General features: G+C 36.7%; 1 protein-coding gene across 2 annotated transcripts in view; it reads right to left on the reverse strand.

Annotated features, from left to right (window-relative positions):
- The window catches only part of KCNN2 (potassium calcium-activated channel subfamily N member 2), a 482,890-nt gene that overhangs the window by 234,968 nt on the left and 223,593 nt on the right, over positions 1–24,329 (reverse strand). The window contains exons 1-2 of one of the 2 annotated variants that reach the window (XM_061158526.1): positions 16,897–16,941; positions 16,332–16,373 (exon numbers count right to left, since the gene is read on the reverse strand). The exons of the other annotated variant lie outside the window; for it this stretch is intronic. The gene's annotated coding sequence lies outside the window, so the exon portion shown is untranslated. Of the gene's footprint in view, positions 1–16,331; positions 16,374–16,896; positions 16,942–24,329 lie in introns of those variants that run through there. 2 annotated transcript variants of the gene reach the window in all.

Consider the following 24,329-nt stretch of genomic DNA (forward strand, 5'->3'; position numbering starts at 1 on the left):
GGCAGTAGATGACTTTGTAGGTCTGGAGATACAAAGTCTGTGTTTAAGTTTTTCACCTTTTAGAAAGAATTTTTAAACATTTGAAAATGGGGACTTGGTCAATAAATTTTTATAGCATTCTGAAACAATCAGGATAAATCTGTCTCCTTTGGCTCCATAGTGATTCAGGAATAAGCATGCAACTCAATACTGTGCTAATGAGTGTATTACACGCTTCTAGCCCAAGAGACTGGCTCAGGAATGACCACGTGACCTAGGTTGGTCCAATCAGGACATCTGTGTCAATGAGGAGGGCAACAGCCTTTGTTGCTGCTGGCAAATACAGAGGAGGCAGTCTGAGGATAAAACCATCCTCATACAAGTAGGCACAGAAAGAGTAAGAAAACAAGACAAAAAAGAATGGGAGGGAGGAACTTCTTGGTGACATTGTTAAGCCATTAAATTAACCTTCACCCTTTGGATTAATTCCTAATAAATTCCCTCTGGTTATTCAGGTTTGATTGGATGTTTATGATACTTTCAACTGAAAGCACTGTAAATTATACTGATATTGATCAAATGTGGATTTGCTACATTTCACCAGCCTACTACAGAAATTCTCCATGAAAAACATTGTACATCTGAAGTGGGTCTGCAAAATAGAGGTATCACACATGATCCAAGAAAGCAGTATTACTGTCGTTCCTTTTAGCTTACATATTAATTTTAGCTTATAATTAATTTTTTTAGCTTATATATTAATTAACCTTCTAATTATAAAATTTTAGAAAACAGAAAATGTGAAAGAGAACAAAATAGTTTACCCAAGATTTTATATAATCCCTTTTATAACCCACCCTCTATTATGTCATATTTAGACTGTCTTAATTTTTAATTTCATAAATAATGCTGTTTTGAATATATTTGCATGGAAAGATTTTTCTGTATTTTTCAAGATCAACTTCTGGATAGATTTTGGTTTCTTTAATCTGATCCTTGTTTTCTATTCAGGATGATTTCTTATAGCATATTGATGATGATCTTCAATATCATGATTTTTCTTCTTGCTTTATTTACTTAATATATAATTGTAGGAATAAGCTGCACATTTATAAAGCCTGGGCCTACCTGGGGGAAGAGACACCTGAGAAAGTAACCTAAATTCAGGTTTGATCATCTGGTAATCACTTAGAAGTGTTCTGGGACTGCTACCACGGTGTGGGGTTGGGAGTTAGCAGGAGCTGGGCTTGTGGAGGTGGAAGGCAAGGAAAGCTTAGTCCTCTGACTGAGGGTACTTCTGTGTCTTTCACCCAGCAGAGTCATCTCTGTGTAATAAGTGGGATCTTTTGTCACATTAAAAAACTTGTATCTTTGCTAGTGTCTGCTGGCTATTTTCTCTGAATCTGCTGTGATAAGTCAGCAGTAATAATGATGATAACATAGCAGCTAGCATCCGTGGAGCACTTACGCTGCTCTAGGTGCTATTTAAGCAGAGGGCATAAAAAATTAACTAACTCTTAATCTTCACAGTCATTGTACAAAGGAGCTATCATCATTTCACAGCTCTATCATTCCCATTTTACATATAAGAAAAGTGAGACACAGGGAGGTTAGGCAACTGACCCAAATACATAGCTAAGGGCTTATGCTTTTATCACTGCACTAACATACCTCACTTGGCATATACACACAAATGCTTGAACATTTTCCATGCTGTTACAAACACTTAATGTATACTATTTTTAATGGCCAAATATTATATCCCTTATATAACCCAACCTCTATTAGGTAATATTTAGACTGTCTTAATTTTTAATTTCATAAATAATGCTGTGATGAATATATCGGCACAGAAAGATTTTTCTGTATTTGTGATTTTTCCCCAGGATAAATTCTTAGATGTGGAATTATGAAGTCTAATCATACAGCTATTTTAACTTTCTTGAGATAATTGCAACTTACTTCCCAAGAGTGTTGCAGCAATGTAATTCTCCAAGCAGAAGAGGAGAGAGTCCTCTTTCCCAAACGACTCTCTATCCTTTGGGATAGAGAGTCACTATCATTATGTCTTACAGTATTATTCTGTCAAACTGTTATGAATAGTAAAGAATAATATCCAATCATTCTTTCTCTGACTTGTTTTTTATAAGCAAGTAATATATTTATAGTAATTAAGAAAGATAGATTGGAGTAGGAAATGGCAATCCACTCCAGCATTCCTGCCTGGAGAATCCCGTGGACAGAGGAGCCTGGTGGGTTCCAGTCGATAGGGTTGCAGAGTCGGACACAACTGAACTGACTTAGCACAGCACAAAAAAGGCATAAAAGAAATGACCTAAAGTTAACACCTTAAAACTGAATCCTATATTTAATATATAATTTTATATTATTTAAATAACTAATTATTTATGCTTAAAAAAAATCCAAATATTGTACAACTACATCAGTACCAACTCTTTCATCCACATAACACCAAGGAAATAACTAAGGATGAAATATTATTCACAGAGAGCCACTGACATAAAATGACCTGCCAAGGCCACATGTAAATAAAGTTTAAAAAGCTTACTTTACATCTCTCAATTAAAAGAAATAATAAAGATTTTAAATACATGGGAGTGAAGAAAGAAATATATATATATATATATATATATAAAACCACATTTTAATATTAAAGTATGGACATGTTTCTTTAAAAAAATACTCACATTCTTCATATTGAGTCTCTTGATGCTTACTTTAACTTTTAAATGCCCTTTCTATTCGGTGGCTTCAACTGAAGCCTTGAGAAGCTATAAATAGCTCCATCCCCTCTGTACCATGCTCTCCCTTTCACCCCTTTAGTGCTTCATGGCCTCCCTTAGGAATGTACTAGGGCCAGATGGCCTTCAGCCCAATTTCCTGTAAATATTCATTTTTAATGATAATAATTAAAAACACTAATTTGCTCTTACCCAAGGCTATTTCTACAGAGACTTTTTGGTGCTGCTAATACTAATTAAGCCTCAGAAATGAGACTTTTTTTTTCCTAGTCATACTAAATGCCAAAGAATTTGTTCCCAAAGCTATTTTATGAGGGTAAGCAATGACGTCAGTAGCCAAAGCAAGAGCTTCAGCCTCTTCCTTCCATCAGGACACGGAAATTTGATTCTACTTTGGGACTGAGATGTCGCCAGAGGGGAAAAGTAAGTCTCTTCTTTAGGATGGAGATGACTTGTGGTAGGGCTAGGTAGAGTTGCCCATTCTCCTTCCTTTAACCCCCCAAAAGCATTTACCAATGGCTTAGAGCGGTGTTTTGAAATTAAAGAAAAACCTATTATATGAAGTTCTTCACTTAGGGTTCTTAGGCCTACAGAGGGTGTGGGGATAGAATTCAGTATGTCTACAAGCTTCAGAAAAATGTGGCATCTTAATTTTTGCTAACCTTTAACTGAAATGTGTTATTCCCTTTAATTACTAATGCCATTAATACTAAGTACGTATGACTTTGTCACCAAAAGAAATGATACATATTTTTATATCATATTAGATTATGTAGGTATCTTAAAATACTGTTTATATGTATTACAGTTTTGAGATTATGGTACCTTATTCAAGGTTTTAATTAAAGTCTCATATTATTATAACATTTGAAGATATTTTAATAACTGTACAGTGTTTTTCATACTGGAGTGGGTAGCCTTTCCCTTCTTCAGGGGATCTTCACAACCCAGAGATCAAACCCAGGTCTCATGAATTGCAGGCAGATTCTTTACCAACTGAGCTATGAGGGAAGCCCATATATTTTAATAACTGTACAGTGTTTTTCATTATAATCCAATATATCTTACTTGATACACAAAATCATGGTCATAGCATAATGCATTCTTCTCAAGTATACATGAAACATTCAGAAGGATAGAGCATATGTTAGGCCATAAAACAGATCTCAATAAATTTAAAAGGTTGCGATCATCAAAATTATCTTTTCCAATAGAAATAGAATGAAGTCAATAAGAGGAAGAAAACTGGAAAATTCATAAGTATGTAGAAGCTCAAAATCACACTCAAATAATCAACAGTTCAAAAAACTAATCACAAGATAAATTAGAAAATAGAGACCAAGGAAAACAAAAATACAACATCACCAAAATGTATCGAATACTGTAAAACCAATGCTCGGAAGGAAGCTTATAGCTGTAAATACTTAACATTAGCAAAAATAAACATCCCCAAATCAATAATCAAATTTTCTATCTTAAAGAACTAGAAAAAGAAGGGCAAGCTAAGTAAATGATAACAGTAGAGATAAATGAAATAAATAATAGCAAAATAATAGAATCAATGAAACCAAAAGTTGATTCTTCAAAAAGATAAACAATGAATAAGCTTTTAGCTAGACTCACTAAGAGAAGAGTGATGTACACACACACACAAAAATCAGAAATGAAACTGGGGATATTACTACTGACCTGATGTTTGGCAGAAACCAACACAATTCTGTAAAGCAATTACCCTTCAATTAAAAAATAAATGTAAAATTAAAAAAGAAATAAATAGGATTATAAGAGAATATCATAAACAACTGTACACAAAAATTAGATTACTTAGAGAAATAAAAACTAGAAATACACAAATTATCAAAACTGAATTGGGAAGAATAATAAATCTGCATATACCTAGAACAAGAGTTTTTTTTTTAATCAGTAATCAATCTTCCAACAGAGAAAAGTCCAAGGCAAAGCTTCACTGGTGATTTCTATCAAACATATAGAGAAGAATTAACATCAATCTTTCTCAAACTATTCCAAAATAATAGAGCAGGAAGGAAAACAGCCTAATTCATTCTATGAGGCCTGTATTACCCTGAAATCAAAGCCAGAAAAATATATCACAAGATAGGAAAATGATAAGCCAATATCCTTTATGAATAATAAATAAGTTCAAAAAATTGCAGGATACAAGATCATTGCACAATATTAGTAGTCTTTTGTGCACCAGCAATGAATGAAAAAGGAAATTAAGAAAATAATTCTATTTACAGTAGTAGCCAAAAGAATAAAATACCTAGGAATAAACTTGGCCGAAGACTTGAAAGACTTTTATGCTGAAAACTGTAATAGTTGAAGAAAATAGTTTTTTTTTTAATCTAAGGAAATGGAAAGATAGCCTATGTTCATGAATTTGAAGACTTAATATTGTTAGGATCGCAAAATGATCTATAAATTCAAGGCAATCTCATCAAAATTCTATTAGACTTTTTCACAGAAATAGAAAAGCTAATTCTTAAATTCATATGAAATTTCAAGTTAAACAATCTTGAAACTGATTAAACAGTCAAAATAATCTTGAAAAAGAACAAATTTGAAGGATTCACTCCAGATTTCAAAACTAATTATAAAACTAAAGTAATACAGTGTGGTGCTGGAAAAAGGATAAATATATATACACCAATGAAACAGAATTGGGCCTAGAAAAAATTTTAACTCTATGACCAAGTGATTTTCAACAAGGGTACTAAGATCACTTAATGGGGACAGGGACAGTCTTTTGAACAAATGATACTAGGGTTCTAACTGTATATCCACATGCAAAAGAAATAAATTGGACCCTTACCCCATATTATATATAAAAATTAACTAAAAATGGATCAGTGATCTAAATTAAGAACTAAAGTTATAGAAAAAATTATTTTTGGCTGTGCTATGGAATATTAGTTCCCTGACAGGAACTATTGAACTCACACCCCTTGCATTGGAAGCATGGAATCTTAACCACTGAACTTCCAGGGAAGTGCCTAGGAGCAAGTCTTTATGACCTTGGTTTGGCAAAGGATTCTTAAATTGACACTGAATGCTCAAATAACAAAAGAAAAAAAATAGATAAATTGGACTACATCGATCTAATTTTTCATGCAAAGAACATTACCAAGAAAGTGAAAAAACAACCTACAGATTGGGTGAAAATATTTGCAAATCACATATCTGACAAGGATTTATCCTTTAAAATACAAAAAAAAAAAAAATGTAGAATTCAATAACAAAATAAAAAGAAGCCAATTAAAAAATGATCAGAGTTTATTTTTGTGTATGGTGTTAGAAAGTGTTCTAGTTTCATTCTTTTACAAGTGGTTGACCAGTTTTCCCAGCACCACTTGTTAAAGAGGTTGTCTTTTTTCCATTGTATATCCTTGCCTCCTTTGTCAAAGATAAGGTGTCCATAGGTTCGTGGATTTATCTCTGGGCTTTCTATTCTGTTCCATTGATCTATATTTCTGTCTTTGTGCCAGTACCATACTGTCTTGATGACTGTGGCTTTGTAGTAGAGTCTGAAGTCAGGCAGGTTGATTCCTCCCGTTCCATTCTTCTTTCTCAAGATTACTTTGGCTATTCGAGGTTTTTTGTATTTCCATACAAATTGTGAAATTCTTTGGTCTAGTTCAAAATGGATTAAAGATCTAAATGTAAGACCAGAAACTATAAAACTCCTAGAGGAGAACATAGGCAAAACACTCTCCGACATAAATCACAGCAAGATCCTCTATGACCCACCTCCCAGAATATTGGAAATAAAAGCAAAAATAAACAAATGGGACCTAATGAAACTTAAAAGCTTTTGCACTACAAAGGAAACTATAAGTAAGGTGAAAAGACAGCCCTCAGATTGGGAGAAAATAATAGCAAATGAAGAAACAGACAAAGGATTAATCTCAAAAATATACAAGCAACTCCTGAAGCTCAATTACAGAAAAATAAATGACCCAATCAAAAAATGGGCCAAAGAACTAAACAGACATTTCTCCAAAGAAGACATACAGATGGCTAACAAACACATGAAAAGATGCTCAACATCATTCATTATTAGAGAAATGCAAATCAAAACCACAATGAGGTACCATTACACGCCAGTCAGGATGGCTGCTATCCAAAAGTCTACAAGCAATAAATGCTGGAGAGGGTGTGGAGAAAAGGGAACCCTCTTACACTGTTGGTGGGAATGCAAACTAGTACAGCCGCTATGGAAAACAGTGTGGAGATTTCTTTAAAAACTGGAAATAGAACTGCCATATGACCCAGCAATCCCACTTCTGGGCATACACACTGAGGAAACCAGATCTGAAAGAGACACGTGCACCCCAGTGTTCATCGCAGCACTGTTTACAATAGCCAGGACATGGAAGCAACCTAGATGCCCATCAGCAGATGAATGGATAAGCAAGCTGTGGTACATATACACCATGGAATATTACTCAGCCATTAAAAAGAATTCATTTGAACCAGTCCTAATGAGATGGATGAAGCTGGAGCCCCTTATACAGAGTGAAGTAAGCCAGAAAGATAAAGAACATTACAGCATACTAACACATATATATGGAATTTAGAAAGATGGTAATGATAACCCTATATGCAAAACAGAAAAAGAGACACAGAAATACAGAACAGACTTTTGGACTCTGTGGGAGAAGGTGAGGGTGGGATATTTCAAAAGAACAGCATGTATACTATCTATGGTGAAACAGATCACCAGCCCAGGTGGGATGCATGAGACAAGTGCTCGGGCCTGGTGCACTGGGAAGACCCAGAGGAATCGGGTGGAGAGGGAGGTGGGAGCGGGGATCGGGATGGGGAATACGTGTAAATCCATGGCTGATTCATATCAATGTATGACAAAACCCACTGAAATGTTGTGAAGTAATTAGCCTCCAACTAATAAAAAAAAAAAAAAATGATCAGAGACTTGAACTGAATGAAATTTCTCCAAAGAAGATATACAAATGTCTGACAAGCACATGAAAAGATGTTCAAAATCATCAGTCATAACAGAAATGCAAATCAGAATCATGAGATACTGCCTTATATCCACAAGTGAAAGTGTTGATCGTTCAGTCATATCTGACTCTGCGACCCCATGGACTGCAGCCTGCCAGACTCCTCTGTCCATGGAATTCTCCAGGCAAGAATATTGGAGTGGGTTGCCATGCCCTCCTCCAGGGGATCTTCCCGACCCAGGGACCAAAGCCAAGTCTCCCTCATTGCAGGCTGATTCTTCACCGTCCGAGCCACGAGGGAAGCCAACATTTACAAGAGCAGCTATCAAATAAACAAGCAAATAGATACAAGTGTTGGCAAAGATATGAAGAAATTAGAAAATTTACACATTACAGGTAGAAATATAAAATGGTTAACTCCCTGTGGAAAATAGTTCAGAAATCTTCAAAAAGTTAAAGAATTTTACTTGCACCAACAATTCTAGGTATATACCCAAAATAATCGAAAACAGGTATTCAAATAAATAATACCTGTTCACAGTTGTCCTATTTTCATAGCTAAAAGATGGAAACAACCCATATGTTCATCAATGGGTGAATACATAAATAAATTGTGGCACAGACACAGAACATAATATTATTCAGCCATAAAAATGAAGTACTGATACAAGGTACAAACTTGGCTAAGCTTCAGAAATGTTATGCTAAGTAAAAGAAGCCAAAGGCAAAAGGTCACATACTATAATAATTTGTATAAAATATCCAGAATATTTAAATCCACAGAGGAAGAAAGCAACTTGGTGCCTGCCAGGGAGTGAGGGAAGAGAGAAATAGAGAGCAAAAATTTTTTGGTTGGCTTTTATCCTCTATTCTCTTGACTCTTCATATTCTCTAGGATTCTGTCTGTGAGCATCTTTTGAATATCCTTGCAGTAACTGTCCCCACTCTTAGAGCTTAGAATACCACTGACTGGCTGATGATTCTGAACTCACCTTCTATAGGAGTACCAGTTACTCTATGATACTAGACAAGTGATATTACATTTTGGAACTTGTTTTCCCTTTACATTGGAAAATAAAGTCAAAGATAATATCGAGCTCAAAGTCAGCAGATGCATTTCGAACTGCTAACAGACATTTCTATTGTGAAATTCTGAAGTCACTTCAAATTAGCCATGTTTTCTAAAACTGTTCTGACTTCCCACATTAGTATGCCAATTTCATCTACTCAACTGGCCCGAGCACTACACATTCATTATCATCCTCACTCAAGCTTTTCATTAATCCCTCTGTTGTCAAAGTGTTCTAGTCTTCTTGGTCAACTAAAATTTCTGAAATAACATGCTTCTATTCCCTTCAGCACTGCTGTTATTTAATACCTAGACCACTGAACGAAAATGTTACTGTTCTCTCATTGAGTCTCTGCCTCCATTAAAGTGTTCCTCAAAATTTCATACTTGAATGTCTTCTCTGAATGATCTAAGTATTTTACTTAATTTTAACTTCTGCTTAATCTCTGATGACTCCTAAATTAATATGCTTATTCTGAAAATTCAGATTTCAAAAAATTCAGACTATTATGTCACGCATCCTTTCAAACATTTCTAACTGCTTCTCTGATGCCTACATGGGGATGACCAAAACTAAACCCATTCGCTCTCCTCCTCCCTAACTGTGCCCTTTCCACATGAATGTGCGCAGAATTGATGGCACAAGATCTATCCAGACATTTAAGTATAAAGGCTACCTGTGGAGGTGAATTTATCATGGAGCCAAACTGGGGGGTAGGGAATATTTTATAATTATGCATTATTTTCCATAAAAAGGATCTCCCAAATTGTGTATGCTTCATATATTTAAAAATTGGGATCCATTTCTGCCTGCAAAGAATCCCTTAAATCTCTTGTTCTCTTAATTTTTACCCCAAAGACAACAATGAGATGTTATTTTACCTACTGGAGTATTTAGATCTATGTCCGCTCTTTCCATCTTTACCTCCAGTATAGTGGTTTAAGCCTTTGTTGTTTGTTATCTTGAAGACTAGAATAGCTTCCTAATGATCTCTTCTCCCTCAGTTTATGTCCACAAAAATTCATCATTCACATGGCCCACAATTGTTGATTAAAAATGATAATTTTTTAAAAACCCATAAATGTCTTCTTGTGAATTTACTACTTAATTCTCATCTGCTTTTTAAGGACAAAATCCAAGTTCCTCAGTATGAAATGTAAGGGCTTCCATGAAATGACTCAATTCATTTATCATTATTTTCTCATTACTGCCATTCTTCTTCATTCATCAGTCTTGTTTTAATGTTCCAGCGCTACTAATTCACTTGCACATACCCTGACAGACCAACCTTATTCTTCCTTCCATGTGTTTGTTCAGATTTTCTCTAATTGGAATTCTCTATAAATTCTACCCAACTATGTGAGTCTGCTCAGGCTGCCACAACAACAAATCTTGGATATCTTAAAAACAACAGGAATTTATTTTCTCACAACTTTAGGGGCTAGAAGCCCTAGATGAAGATGCTAGCCACCTCAGGCCCCCGTGAGGGCTCTCTGCCGAGCCTGTAGACGGCTGCCTCCTCACCATGTCCTCCCCTGGGCCTTCACTGTGCATGTGCATGGAGATAAGACACCACTTTCTGGTGTCTTATAAAGATACTCATCCTGTTGGGTCAGACTCCCTACCATTAGGATCTCATTTAACCTTAATTATGTCCGTATGTAATTTCTAGCATTTCCATCAGATTATGTATCACAATTTCTATCTCTGGTAAATTACTCACCTGATTATAGATGTTGCCAACCTTTTCAACTAGAGTTTTTAACACATCAGTTTGCTTCTAACTTAATAAGTCACTTAAAGTTTAGCAGACTTCACCACCAGAAGACAAGGATAGCCCTGCTCACTACAAATTACATCCTTTGTTTTAGATGCCAAAAAGAGATCACTTCTTTTGAACAGCAAAACTTCCAAGTGCCAGTTATCTAACTGACTAAATGTAAGCTGATTAACCAAAGCCAACGATAAAGAAATTTGAAGAAAATATTTTAGAGTATAATAATTGGACATGAAGTTATAAATTAAAACCAGAAAATTTTCTGTTATCTAGAAAGATCTAGAATTGTGGTGCTCAGGTTACTCTAATAGCCTGCAGAAGTTCAATATTTTGTTCTTTTATCAAACATTGATAAATTAAAAGGATTTTAAATAACTATCAGAAAAGAGTTGAATGGAAAAATATTGTATTAAATATTCAGAACAATCTCACATAAATCATGATATCTAGCAATGGAAAAAAAAAGAAAAGAAAATTTAAACCTATGTGCTAAAAGCTCACATGGGACATGAAGACAGTCACCATTTATTGAGCATTTACTACTTAAATGCATCACTCTAATTGTAATTCCTTTAGTAATTCAAGTAGGTACTATTATTATTTTGAGACTAGAAACATGAAACATAGAGGGAATATATTACTTGACCCAAATTACACAACTAATAAGTGAGAACTCAGGTTATGTGGCTTCAGTGCCCATGCTGTTAACCGTCTTCGAAGGCCTGTGGAAACTAAGTTTGAAAGTGATATAGAGGTGAATACCAGACTATCTCTTTTTATAATGCCTAGCTTGTGCTGAACATGGAAAATGTCCATTTCTTTGCCTTTTGCTGGCATTAATTGCCCAAAGTGTGGTGGTGAAGTTCATCTATAAATCCATGTAGTGAATACACTCTCTTATGATGGGGCATGCCTAACAGTCTATTTTCATCCAATATACCCAGGCATATTTCAAACCAGAGTGATGAAGGCAACAGGACTGCAAATGGAAACTTCATCAGTCCCTAAAACTCAACTGTCTACATCTGCTTTCAACATGAGCAGTCAACAAAAAATCATTAAACATGATAGAAACTCACAATTTAAAAGGAGAATAACGAGTTGTCACCAGAAGAAAGAGCTTGAACTGAAATAGACTGGTACTAGAAATGGGTTTTTTAAAAGAAATCTAATTATTACATTCCCACAAACTCATACACATAAACATACACAGAGGTTTCCACTTGTACTTATGACAGCCCAGGCCACTGGCATCACTCCATGAAGACCACCAAAATATTTGGTGAAAAAGCCAGAAAAGATCTTAATTTCTGTTTGGGTTTTTTCTGTAACATCTTACAGGAAACCCAAACAGACTTTTGGGCCAACCCAATAACATGAAACACCCAACAAGACATTATGGAATTTCTTGTTGAGAGGATAAAAAAAAAAGAGACCCTTTAGGGACCTTCTTTTCAGGCACACTGCCTATGTAGGTGAAGCGCCTGAGAGGGGGAGTTCCTGAAATTGAGAAGGGGGAAGGTTTAGGTGCTGAAGACACCAGGATTCAATATCCTGACGAGCATTCCCTCTTCGCCGGCTGTTGCTTTTATACTAATTTGCCTGTCTGGGGGGTAAGCACTGAAAGGCAAGTAGATATTTTATGCAAATTTCAGGAGCTGGAAGAATGAATCTGAAGTTAGTGCCCACCAAAGGTAGACAAACTATTGACTTCTCTCAAAGATCAGTTGGCAAGGAATCCACCTGCAATGCAGGAGACATCGGATCAATTCCTGGGTCAGAAAAAGCCACAGGAGAAGGAATAGGCTTTCCACTCCAGTATTCTCGGGTTTCCCTTGTTGCTCATCTGATGAAGAATCTGCCTGCAATGTGGGAGATCTAGGTTCGGTCCCTGGGTTGGGAAGATCCCCTGGAGAAGGGAAAGGCTACCCACTTCAGTATTCTGATCTGGAGAATTCCATGGACTGTACAGTCCATTGGGTTGCAGAGTCGGACACGACTAGACTTTCACTCACTAAAGGGAGAAACTTAACGCAGTATATACTCTATTTGTGATGGGGAAACCTGGGGGCTGCACTCTTAATATTAGGACATTCTGACAGGTCAACTAGGTAGCTTAGAAAATCCCTAAACCTTGATCTAAGACCACTTTCACTCTTAAGTACCAGTCACTAAAAAAGCAAATTCCTCTCTGTTAGAAGATAGATAAGTCTCAAATTATTCCTCAAAAATAAATTTGCAAATAAAATTTTTGGCAAACAATAAAAGACTATACAACACAGAAAAAAGGCAACAATAGTTAAAGTCAACACAAACCATAGACAACAGAAATAAAATCTGTATTTATGAATTATGTAATATACTTTACATTACATATAAAGTAATGCAGCTATAGTTACTATGATCAATGAGATAGAAGCTGAATTTAAGTATTATAATAAGCAATTGGAAAAAAGTAAAACTCAACAAAAGTAGTAGAAAAAGGACACAGGTCCAGGACAGCTTCAGTCATGACCATAGAAGCAAATATCTCACAAAGTTGATATAATGGCCAAAAAGTTTTATACTTCAGTTAATACAGCACAAGAATGTGTAAATCAAAAATCAGTAGAAATAAAGGGCAATCAATATGATTGTTTTAATAATTTAAAGTACCATCAAAAATTAAAGAGAACATTGATAATGCAGTTATCTGGTTTGACTATAAATATAAATAAAACCTGTGTTCTATACATGCCCCAAAACATTTATAAAATGAAAAGTTACCAAAAAATGAGCTTGCTCTATTATGTGGGAATCTCAATATATTCTGAAGTGTAGACTTCTAGACACTTTTTTTTTTTTTTGGCTATAATTCAACTAAAGTAAAAACAAATTTCCCTCATGGAGGAATTTATTAAAATACATGAAAAGAGTTAAAAAGGTATTATAACCAAGTCTTCCTACCACCAAATAGCTGTAGTAATAAATGAAACAAAATAACAGAGACTGATATAACATATAAACTCTGGCATATTTAAGAAGGGACCAAAATGTAACCAAATAATGAAAAACACAGACACATAAACATTAGGAATGATAAAAGTACCATAAAAGCATATACACAAAGGCTTTAAAATATGAGAATATTATATAAATATTATACCATACATGAACCATATTAAGTGAGTGAATTTCCAGAAAAAAATTAAATTTAATAATTTATGAAAAGCTATAAAATCTTCATGGATCTTAGAAAAACACAGAAGACTGTAAAAATTATAACCTTGACCATTGACACTAGATCTAGATATTTTAAGTTTCTCTCAAGATTTCAAGGAATTAATTAATGACCTTATTTAACTTTAAAACTGTTTCAGATCATACAGATAAGCTTAAAATTTCCACTTAATTTTAAAGCTGGAAGGACTCTTACCTCAAAATCTGATAAGGATATCATAAAAAACAGAGAAAGAGTGAGAACAACAAAGCCGGGTTCCCAAACCCAGGTTCAACAGAGCAATATTGTATAAGCTTTTACTAGTGATATATTGGGGGAAAAGTTTATCACATTTAAACAATTATGTGAAACAGGAAGGCCTTAAACAAGGTTAAACAAAATCACCAGACTTCTAAGAGTCTTTAAAATGCCAAGGTAAATGTAACTTTCCATGACTGCATTTGGAAAGTACTGTAACCATTAATTGATTCATCCTAAAAATAGCATGCATTGAGTACCTACTATGCCCTAGGCGCTGTTATAACCATGGAAGATAAAGCAATAAACAAAATAAAGACAGACTTCCAAAGAGTTTATATCCTTACAAAGAAACAACAATAAACAAACAAGTTACTGCATAATATAATGTCAAGTGTTTTTAATTGTTAGGAAGACAAAATCTGAGCAAAAGGACAAAGACTATAGTGAATGAGATGCACCTGCAGGTAAGGTGGCTAGAAAATATTTCTCTAAGGAGCATGGACTGTGTGGATCACAACAAAGTGTGGAAAATTCTTAAAGAGATGACTTTTAGACTCTGTGGGAGAAGGCGAGGGTGGGATGTTCTGAGAGAATAGCATTGAAACAAGTATACTATCAAGGGTGAAACAGATCACCAGCCCAGGATGGATGCATGAGACAAGTGCTCAGGGCTGCTGCACTGGGAAGACCCAGAGGGATGGGATGGAGAGGGAGGCGGGAGGGGGGATCAGGATGGGGAACACATGTAAATCCATGGCTGATTCATGTCAATGTATGGCAAAAACCACTACAATATTGTAAAGTAATTAGCCTCCAACTAATAAAAATAAATGGGAAAAAAAAAGAGATGGGAATACCAGACTACCCGACCTGTTTCTTGAGAAACTTGTATGCAGGTCAAGAAGCAACAGTTAGAACTGGACATGGAACAACAGACTGGCTCCAAATAGGAAAAGGAGTACATCAAGGCTGTATATTGTCACCCTGCTTATTTCACTTCTATGCAGAATACATCATATGAAATGCCGGACTGGATGAAGCACAAGCTGGAATCAAGGTTGCCAGGAGAAATATCAATAAATTCAGATATGCAGATGACACACTCTTATGGCAGAAAGCAAAGAAGAACCAAAGAGCCTCTTGATGAAAGAGAAAGAAGAGAGTGAAAAATTTGGCTTAAAGCTCAACATTCAGAAAACTAAAATCATGGCATCTGGTCCCATCACTTCATGGCAAATAGATGGGGAAACAAAGGAAACAGTGAGAGACTTTATTTTTGGGGGCTCCAAAATCACTGCAGATGATGACTGCAGCCATGAAATTAAAAGACTCTTGCTCCTTGGTGGAAAAGTTTTGACCAACCTAGACAGCATATTAAAAAGCAGAGACATTACTTAATCAACAATGGTCTGTCTAGTCAAAGCTATGGTTTTTCAGTTGAAGTACAGAGTCCTAACCACTGGACCACCAGGGAAGTTCCTAAAGCTATGGTTTTTCTAGTGGTCATGTATGGATGTGAGAGTTGGACTATAAAGAAAGCTGAGCACCAAAGAAGTGATGCTTTTGAACTGTGGTGTTGGAGAAGACTCTTGAAAGTCCCTTGGATTGCCAGGAGATCCAACCAATCCATCCTAAAGGAAATCAGTGCTGAATATTCATTGGAGGGACTGATGTTGAAGCTGAAACTCCAATACTTTCGCCACCTGATGCAAAGAACTGACTTCTTGGAAAGACCCTGATGCTGGGAAAGATTGAAGGTGGAAGGAGCAGGTGATGACAGAGAATGAGATGGTTGGATGGCATCACTGATGCGATGGACGTGATTTTGAGTGACCTCGGGGAGTTGGTGATGGACAGGGAGGCCTGGTGTGCTGCAGTCCATGGGGTCGCAAAGAGTCGGACATCACTGAGTGACTGAACTGGACTGAAGGAGCATGGGTCTATATATACAAAGTGAGGGATGAGGTACAGGAATATCAGGGTATAGAATATTTCATAAAGAGGGAAATTCAAGAGAAGCCTGGTTGGTGTGTTTGAGGAACAGCAGGAAGACCAATTTAGCAAGATTGAGAACAGAATGGGAACAGATAAGAGTTTTAGGAAATAAGCCTGGAGAGGTTGTCAAGGATTAGATCATGTAGAAACTGCAGAAATTTGGAATTTATTCTAAATATGATTACAATGCCTGGAAACTTAACCATGGCATTGACAAGACCAGCTTTGCATTTGAAAAAGGTCATTGTGTTTAGGAACAACAGATTATAAAGAAGAAAATGTGGATACATATAGAACTCTTACCAAGTTACGGCAGTGCCAGGCAAAACATCATGGTGACTTGACCTAGGAAGCAGTAGTGGAGATATTTGAACGTAACTGGAGCATATATTTTGAGGGCATTTCCAACTGAATTTGTTAACAGATTGAATGAAAATTATGAGAGATAGAAACTAAGACTGAGTCTAAGGTTTCAGCATACAAATTTTTCATTTAAATGAAAAGAGCATTCCTAGCAAAGTCAAGAGTTAAACAAGGATGATAGCATTTACAGTTATTCAACATATAATGGCAATTTTGGCCAATGCAGTAAAGAAAAAGGGATGAAAAGTATTAGAATAAAACATAATTATATTTTTTGCTCTTGATATGATGAAAATCTAAAAGAATACACTAGAAAATCTAAAGAATAAACTGAATAAAACTAAGAAAACAAACAGGAAAATTCAGTAAGGAAACCTGTTATAAGACAAAAACACCAAAATTAATAGCTTTCCTTCATAGCAGGAATAAAACTTTAGGATACAAATGAATTTTTAAATTAAAGGAAAAAATGTACAAAAGCTTTATGAACAGAATATTTACTCACATTGACATGGAAAGGTTTCTGGCATTTATCAAGTGAAAAATTCATGATTCTGTAAAACAGAACATTTAGTATAATTTCTTTAAAATTATCTGTACAAATTTTGTGGATTTGCATCTATACAAATTCCCTGATAGCTCAGTTGGTAAAGAATCTGCCTGCAATGCAGGAAATCCCAGTTTGATTCCTGGGGTGGGGAGATCTACTGAAGAAGCGATAGGCTACCCACTCCAGTATTCTTGGGCTTCCCTGATGGCTCAGCTGGTAAAAAATCTGCCTGCAATGCGAGAGACCTGGGTTTGATCCCTGGGTCAGGAAGATCCCCTGGAGAAGGGAAAGGCTATCCACTCTAGTATTCTGGCCTGGAGAATTCCATGGATAGTATAGTCCATGGGTCACAAATAATCAGACACAACTGAGTGAATTTCACTTTCACATGTGTCTACATATATTTATAACTATAGCTATAGTAAAAGTTTAACACTGTAAACTATTGATGGTAGATAAAGAATGGGAAAGGGGTATGTCAAGGCTGTGTATTGTCACCCTGCTTATTTAACTTATATGCAGAGTACATCATGCAAAATGCCAGGCTAGATGAAGCACAAGCTGGAATCAGACTGCCAGGAAAAACATCAATAACCTCAGATACGCAGATGACACCACCCTTATGAGAGAAAGTGAAGAAATATAAAGAGCTTTTGATGAAAGTGGGAAAGGAGAGTGAAAAAGTTGGTTTAAAACTCAACACTGAATAAACCAAGATCATGGCATCCAGTCCCATCACTTTATGGCAAACAGATGGGGAAACAATGAGAGACTTATTTTCTTGGGCTCCAAGAGCCAGAGCTCCAATTTTCTCTGCTCCATTGCAGATGGTGACTGCAGCCATGAAATTAAAAGACGCTTGCTCCTTTGAAGAAAAGTTATGACCAACCTAAATAGCATAGTAAAAAGCAGAGATGTGACTTTGCTGACATGGTTTTTCCAGTAATCATGTATGCATGTGAGAGTTGGACTATAAAGAAAGCTGAGCACTGAAGAATTGATGCTTTTTAACTGTGGTGTTGGAGAAGACTCTTGAGAGGCCCTTGGACTGCAAGGAGATCCAACCAGTCTATCCTAAAGGAAATCAGTCCTGAATATTCTTTGGAAGGACTCATACTGAAGCTGAAGCTCTAATATTTTGGCCACCTGATGCGAAGAACTGACTCATTGGAAAAGACCCTGATGCTGGGAAAGATTGAAGGAAGTAGCAGAAGGGGACAACAGAGAATGAGATGGTTGGATGGCATCACCGACATGATGGACATGAGTTTGAGCAAGCTCCAGGAGTTGGTGATGGACAGGAAGCCTGGCGTGCTGCAGTCAATGGGGTCACAAAGAGTCAGACATAACTGAGCAACTGAACTTACTGAAAGAATGGGAGGAAACTACTATTTAAGAGAAGGTATTTTCTCTTCCTAATTAGCACATGCAAATACTATTTTTGAATAAGCATTAAAAAAACTTACGATCAGAAAAAAAAAGGTTTTTATTCAAAAGCACCACCAACATTCCCAGTAACAGCTGGCATAATGGTTATTTATTAAATACCAGATACTGCACTAAGAACTTCACATATATTTATTCATGCATTCCTCATTTAGATAACTGTTCTTCCTTATGACAGTGGTATGACAATTTTCTCCTTTTTACAGGAGATAAAGTTGAAACTAAAGGGAGATACAACTTCACACAGAATGAAAGTGACATAGCCAATTCCAGAAAAAGTGGTGATTCAAAGTCCAAACTCCTGTCCAATATGCTCTATTTGACTTTAAATAAAAATGGTCTTACACATCATATATACCTTACAGAACGTAGTCCATTATTTTTAAAAAACAGGAATTAGAAAGGATGCTCATATTGAAATGAAAAGGAGAAAGCATAAGACATGATGGATGACTGAAAATTAAAAATTCTTGCTATCAGGATAGAGGTTAAACTTCCCTATGGAGAGAAATCCCTCTCATTATATAGAGACCCTGGGGATAGGAATATTGGTACTTTTAATTTCCTACTTTGGGTTTTTCTGCATTTTTAAGTTTTTACACTGTCTATGAAATTTATTTAATAGTAAACCTGTTACAAAGTGTTCTGAGTATAGGCTTATCAGATCTAGCAAACATAAATTGTCAACCTTAAATAATGGGAGTAAAACACGACACATATACAACATTTGTGAATATAACTTAATGACTCCCATTATGCTTCAGCTTCATACACATAAGCAGTTTTTGTATTAGTGGTTTCAAATGTATCAATAAGACCAGAGAATTATGATAAGATGCCAGATAAATCCATTTTATAATATGTTACCATATTCTTGTCTCAAAGGCCAAAATTTGATGTAAATGTAAGGGTTATTATCCATATTTTCATCATATTATATAGCCAGAGCAAATGGCTCTGCACAGGCTGATTTGTTTGAAGTTATGAGACAATACAAGTAGCTTGCAATTTGAATAAGAACTCATATGATTGTTTATTATGACCCTTCACATAACCAACAATTACTATAAATTGTTTTCTGTCTCAACAGAACTAAAAAATAAGTTGCAAGGTAAAACTATCTAGATCAGACACTTTTAATACAGAAAAACCTCTCAAAATATTAAAAACAAGGAAGAGCCATTTAATTCCTGATAGATTAACATGTTTCTTATGAACAACTTATAGTTACCCATGGGGGAAAGTGAATCAAAATTAACCAAAAAAATAATAACAACTTCTGTATGTGCTATTATGGAAAAGTCTAAGACTAACCCTCAATTCTATAATTTTTTTTAGTTAATTAATATTTGGATATTCCTCTGAATTCTGAACCCAGACTGATTAAATAATAAGAATTATTACTTTCACTGTTATTAAAATAAGACCTGAAGCCATCAAATTATTTGCCACTATGGAAATTCTCTCTTCATATTTTGCCAGCCGATGGGCAGATTTTCATTTTCACTGGGAGGTGAGAGTTCCTCACAGTCACTGGGTCCGAGCCCTGGGGTTCATGCATAGACATCACAGAGTCATAAAATAACCTGCAAGTATGAATTGGTTTGCATATGCAGTTCTATGAGGAGTGGGTCTACAGTATTCAGCAGATCTAGATCTAGGGGGTTCTGTGACCCCCATAAAAAAGTTAAGAACCACTGGGAGAAAACTGACTTCGTCAATCAAGTAGGAAGTGAAAAAGTCTGAGCAGAGGACTTGAGAGAAACCAGTATGTGTGTGTTCCCCTCAGGAAAATCCATGTGCGAAGCTGACAGAGTTGGTTTGGAGGTTAGGAAAGGAGCCTGGAAAAATTAATTGAAACTTACATCATGCCAAATACCTTTAGAAAAGCCACTGTGGTTAAGTGTAGGCCATAACTTTAGGTTGCATAGTCACAGACAGTACCAAATAATTAACATAGATGAACAGAAAACTGAGCATTTGAGATTCAGTTTGGGAATCTATAGAATACGACTTCCCACTTCCTTGGAGAAACCTGAATGATAAGAACAGACCTAAAGGAGAAGAGAGTATTCTGTATGTGCTGCTATATCTTATAAAAAGAACTTGTAGGAGAAGCCTGTAAAGTTGTCAAGGCTTTACAGATGGGTTTATGACTTGAGGGCAGACCTTGTCAGTTGCAGGGTCCCTTCAGCCCCACAGGTGGCTGAGAGACAGAAAGGACAATTTGCCTCTCCTTCCTACTTTGCATCTGCTGCCCAGGCAGTGGGAAATGCCCTTCTGAGCAGCATTCACATTCTTGAGCTGAACTCCCCACCAGGAGCTCTAAAACTAAAAGTATAATAAGCCAGTGTTGTCTAGCTTGGCAGCCCCACCACCACGAGCTGCTTCTCAGGGACTAGATCAACCGATTCTGTCTGGTAGAGAAATGGCCCCTGAGACCTGGGACCTCAGAACTCAGGCTAGGCTCCACAGAGTGCTTCTGGTCTGCTAAGTCCCCAGCTCCCCAGGTGGCACCTCTGATCATGGCCCACTGCCTCTGTTCCTTTGGCTTAAGTATCACCTACACAAACCCTGACCTCTCCTGCAGAAAAATAGAAGGAGTCAGGCTGGTCTTTGTACCAAGATGGTTTCATGCCGACCCATGCGAGTCTAAAGCATAGACACAAAAGGCTGGAGAGGTAGAAGATAAGAGATGCTACCACACTTAGCTTTGCAGCTCTACAGTCCATTTTTCTTGTTTTTGTATAAGATGTTGGATAATCTTAGGAATGGAGAACTTGAATCCAATTCTAGAAATTCTACATAGAAAGGATTATAACCATAAAGATGTATGTAAATAATAAAAGCTGATGTCAGAAATGAGGGAAATGAAGGTAGTCAAAGTGAAAGTCGCTCAGTCATGTCTGACTTTTTGCGGCCCCAAGGACTATATAGTCCATGGAATTCTACAGGCCAGAATACTGGAGTGGGTAGGCTTTCCCTTCTCCAGAGGATCTCACCAAACCAGGGATCAAACCCAGGTCTCCTGCATTGCAGGCAGATTCTTTACCAGCTGAGCCACAAGGGAAGCCCAATGAAGGTAGAAAGGCAAGCAAACTCATGATAAATGAATTGGCTCATTGGACTGGACCCTGTTTCCTATTCATCAGTTTTCTGCATTTTCCTCTAATTTGGTTTAGATGGTTTGCCAAGGTTCATGGGTTTGATCACTGTGAATGCACACTGTGTGCAACTTAGGGAGCCCATGAGACGATCTGGGAAACATGGAGTAGGAAGTGTTAAGGGTGAGATCATAGGAAATGGCATTTAAGGTGGTCAGCACAGTGTGGGAGCGAGACCCTGCAAAAGACTTGACACCCTCCCACAAAGACACACTGGTCCTACAAGCTTCTGAAGAGAGAAAGAGAAACACTAGTTTCCCACATCAAGGACAAAATAACTGCAACTTGACTCAAAACTCTGCATCTAAACCCAAGTGCCTGAATTAGCTACAATTTATGTAACAAAGTCTGACTTTAATATAAATATTAACAGAATATGAAATTCTTTTTTCCTCCTCAAGGGTAAAACAGTTTAATTGCTGCTTGGGGGAAAACTGTTTTCTCAGAGAAAATGAAATAATTTTTATCTAAGAGGACAAGGGGGGATTAAAAAACCAAAGTTATTCTCTGTTATATTAACCAATATTATATTCTAGGAAAATCACCACTCTAAAACAATGAGCACTGGCTTCTAAGTCTATTCTGTCTCAAAATTCAGGATCGGTTCTGGTTCCTTGAGAGTTGAGATGAATTTTTTCCCTTGATATATCAGTGACATCGTCTGCCCTCAAACTGACACATAAAAATGCCATCAGCAAGGGCAGTTCTGTGAGCTGGAGTAGATACAGACTGTGAAGAACGGAGGAGTGGGCTGGAAAAGAGACTCAAAGATGCCTTCACATGAAGGTCTGCCTGGGAAAGCCACATTAAGAAGGAAAGAGGGAAGAGGACTCATGTAACATCTAAATATCAGTTACCCAAATGGGACAAGGAGAGGGGTTGACCAGAAATGGAATTCTCATATTACCTCAGGGGTATGGTGTGGGGATGGATGAGGTGTCCTCAGGGGAGATGACAAAACTTTTATTTAAAAGGGGGATGCTGGTGGGAAGTTTAAGTGTGTGGGATGTATATGATGTACATTTGATGAGAATCAGCGAAATCTTACGATAGTAGAATATTCTCACCCAAGGAGTTCCTCATGTAGCATGGGACAGTAAATGTGACTTGGGAGCGAAGTGACATGAATAATGCAGAACAGAAAGTAATATCTAGGAGTAGGGTTGCCCAACAACCAGCCTACGCTGGTTCAGGATAAGTAGATAACCTTGTAACGCTGTACTTCTGATAGTCTGTAGATTTAGAATAACTGCTAAAGATCCAGGTCTGATTTTCCTAGGCAGCTTGTCCTGAGAAATTCAACTGGTGTTGCATCAAATCCTCCAAACAGGTTCTTTCCCCAAACTCTCAGTTACTTGGATCTCAGACCATAACACAATATGATTAAGACAGACAAGATAGAGCATTCCTAGTGAACTCTGTGGATTCACTGCCTATTCAGCAGCTCCTCGTCATGCGTGGCTACAGAGCACTTAGATTCTGGCTTGCTGGAACTGAGATGTGCTGTAGTGGCAAAGTACACACTGTTCAGAGACTAAATTCAAAAAATAGAGTGTAAAATTTTCATTAACAATTTTTATGTGATTGTATGTTATAATACATTTTAGAATCCTGGGTAAAATAAAACATACTTTTAAAGCTTATATTTTAAATGCATGGCTGCTAGAAAATCTAAAATCATACTCAGGGTTCATGCTTGTGGCTCACCCTCTAATTCTGATGGACAGCACAGCTTTAGAGGCCTGAAGAACATTTGATGCTAATATTAGCCCTGTCTGGTCCAGTCCCTCCAGGGAAGACATGGTCTGATGTTCTCTGCTTCAATCTTTTCCAGTGCCTGGCAGGGAGCTGAGCTCAGGGTAGGTAGTCAATGAACACCAACGCTGACTGCCAAAGAACCATGTACCATGGGTGTGACGGTTAATGTTACAGGTCAGCTTGACTGGCCATGAAGTGTCCAGACATTTGGTCGTATATTATTCTGGGCATTCTGAGGATGAAACGAACATTGAATTGGTAGGCTGAGTAAAGTTGATTGTTCTCCCTAATGTGAATGAGATCATCCAGTCTATTTAAAGCATGCATAGAATAAAAATACTGAGTAAGACAAACTCCTCCTGCTTGATTGCTTGGAGCTGGGGCTCTGGTTTTCAGATTTACACTGAAACACAGGCTCTTCTTGGGTCTCAAGCCTGCTGGCTTTTGGAACAGGATGTCTATAATCAGCGCTCCTGATTCTCAGGCTTTCAGACACAAACTAGAAGGACATGTCTGCTTTGCACTCTACCATTGTCAACTGCATGTCTTGGAATTTCTCAGCCTCCATAATGGTGAAAGCCAATTCCTTTTAATAAATCAATCTCTCTTCACACACACACGTACATGTATTTGTATTGCATACACAAGCACATCCTATTGGTTCTGTTTCTCTGAAAAATCCTAATACGATTTGTGTAACACTGATTAATCTTACAATCTTCCACAGTATGGCAATTTTAAAATTTAATGAATAAGAAGTCTATTTTCTGATATATTTTACAGACGGCTTGATGACTAACTAGTTTGGGAACATGGAGAAGTTATTTACTCTGAATCTCAATTTGCTCATTATAAAAACAGAACCTCCTTCACAGGGATAATGGGGAAGCTAAAGGAAAACATAGCTAAGAGACTGATTGGTCCCTGGAAAGCGCTCTACAAACTCTAGTTGAAAGTTGCTTAGTCTCACCTTCTGTCCATACAGTGAAAAATCAAATGGTGAATACAATGAGATATATT

Source organism: Dama dama, chromosome 12, assembly GCF_033118175.1.
Source record: "Dama dama isolate Ldn47 chromosome 12, ASM3311817v1, whole genome shotgun sequence".
Lineage (NCBI taxonomy): Eukaryota > Metazoa > Chordata > Mammalia > Artiodactyla > Cervidae > Dama > Dama dama.